We start from the raw sequence: 2,589 nt of genomic DNA on the forward strand, positions 1-2,589 counted from the left end.
TGAGAAGCAACATCATCCACCCATAATAGCCATGTTCACCCAATGTTTACTCTCCTCATAAATCTGCTATAGAATTTTTAAGTTCTACGTTCTGAGTATACCTTGGCTGCATGTCACCTGTCCATTCTCATTGCCAGGAACCTATTCATGGATTTAACAACTTTCTCCTGAACAATAACAACTGTTTCATAATTGTTCTATGTTTCTCTATTTTTTATTTTAGCAATGTTTACATAGTTAATTTTCTAAATGTTTAATTTTTGCTAAACACTTAAAATGTATTTTCTTTTTTAAATATATTTTATTGGTTATGCTATTACAGTTGTCCCGTTTTCTTCCCTTCATTTCCCTCCATCCTGCACACCCCCTCCCACCCATATTCCCCCCCTTTAGTTCATGTCCATGGGTCATACATATAAGTTCTTTCGCTTCTACATTTCCTACGCTATTCTTACCCTCCCCCTGTCTATTTTCTACCTACCATCTATGCTACTTATTCTCCATACCTTTTCCTCCTCTCTCCATCTCCTACTCTCCTGTTGATATCCCTCCACGTGATCTCCATTTCTGTGGTTCTGTTCCTGTTCTAGTTATTTGCTTAGTCTGCTTTTGTTTTTGTTTTAGATGTGGTTGTTAATGATTGTGAGTTTGTTGTCATTTTACTGTTCATATTTTTTATCTTCTTTTTCTTAGATAAATCCCTTCAACATTTCATATAATAAGGGTTTGGTGATGATGAACTCCTTTAACTTGACTTTATCTGAGAAGCACTTTATCTGCCCTTCCATTCTAAATGATAACTTTGCTGCATAGTGCAATCTTGGATGCAGGTCCTTGCCTTTCATGACTTGGAATACTTCTTTCCAGCCCCTTCTTGCCTGTAAGGTCTCTTTTGAGAAATCAGCTGACAGTCTGATGGGAACTCCTTTGTAGGTAACTGTCACCTTTTCTCTTGATGCTTTTAGGATTCTCTCCTTAATTTTAATCTTGGGTAATGTAATGATGTGCCTTAGTGTGTTCCTCCTTGGGTCCATCTTCTTTGGGACTCTCTGAGCTTCCTGGACTTCCTGGAAGTCTATTTCCTTTGCCAGATTGGGGAAGTTCTCCTTTATTATTTGTTCAAAGAAGTTTTCCACTTGTTGCTCTTCATCTTCTCCTTCTGGTACCCCTATAATTTGGATGTTGGAATGTTTAAAGATGTCCTGGAGGTTCCTAAGCTTCTCCTCATTTTTTTGAATTCTTGTTTCTTCATTCTGTTCTGTTTGGTTGTTTCTTTCTTCCTTCTAGTCTACACCATTGGTTTGAGTCCCAGTTTCTTTCCCATCATTATTGGTTCCCTGTACATTTTCCTTTATTTTAATTAGCACAGCCTTCATTTTTTCATTTAATTTTCTACCAAATTCAACCAATTCTGTGAGCATCCTGATCACAGTGTTTTGAACTGTGCATCTGATAGGTTAGCTATCTCTTCATCAGTTAGTTGTATTTTTTTCTGGAGTTGTGATCTGTTCTTTCATTTGGGCCATTTTTTTTTTTTTATCTTGACACTCCTGTTATGTGGTGAGAAGCAGAGCCTTGGGTATCACCCGGGTGGGGTAACCCACGTCAGTGTGTTGTGATGTTATATGTGGGGGAGATGTCTAAGAGGAAACAATGGCACTTGCTCCACTCTCTGCCAGATTCCAGTCACTTACCCTGCTTCCCACAAGCAAATTGGGCCATTCTGGTGCTGATTCCTGGGTGGGTCTCTCCAAAGAACTCTCCTGTGAAGCTGGGAGTTTCTCTTGCTGGCTCAACTCCCACAGGTGTTTTCAATCAGTGGTTTGAGGCTTTATTTCCCCATGCTAGGGCCCTGGGTTGCACAATCCTCCCAGCTCCCCAGTAGTTTCTCCTGGTTTATCTGTACATGAATGTAGGACCAACCACCCAGTCCACAATCTCCCACCTCGCCAGGTCCACCTGCTGCCACCTTGCCAGCCAGCTGTAGCCTTGAGCACCCCGGTCCACAATCCACTGCCTCACTGGGTCCCCCAGCCACTGCTTTGCTGAGAGTCCTCTCCACCCAGCCGCCCATCCCGACCCCTTCTGCCAGTCTGGATGATTATGTCTTCTTTAACTCCTTGGCTCTCAGACTTCCATACAGTTGATTTTCTGTCAGTTCTGGTTGTTTTTTGTTTTTAAATTGTTGTTGTCCTTTTATTGGTTGCTCAAGGAGGCACAGTGTGTCTTCTTACACCTCTATCTTAGCCGGAAGTCCTCTAAAATGTATTTTCTTAGTTAAACCAATAAAATCGGAGAGAAAAAAATCTCTCTTGTATTAACCTGTATTAACCATACAGGATCAAAAACTAGGAGTGTCTATATTATTAAATTACTTTGCTATGCTAGAAAATTCTCATTCATGAAGGTAAAGTTGTAAATGTTATTGTTTGTCTAAGAAACTTTCTTAAAATCCATTCATCTACACAACAGACTTCTCAACAAACCTCCTCTTCAGACAACAGACTGCTAACCAGGATTCATAGCCCTTGTAATATAATAAAAATATATTCGGTCTTTGCCCTAGTTCCTGGCATTAGGCTCCTAAAA

Source organism: Phyllostomus discolor, chromosome 6, assembly GCF_004126475.2.
Source record: "Phyllostomus discolor isolate MPI-MPIP mPhyDis1 chromosome 6, mPhyDis1.pri.v3, whole genome shotgun sequence".
Classification (NCBI taxonomy): Eukaryota; Metazoa; Chordata; class Mammalia; order Chiroptera; family Phyllostomidae; genus Phyllostomus; species Phyllostomus discolor.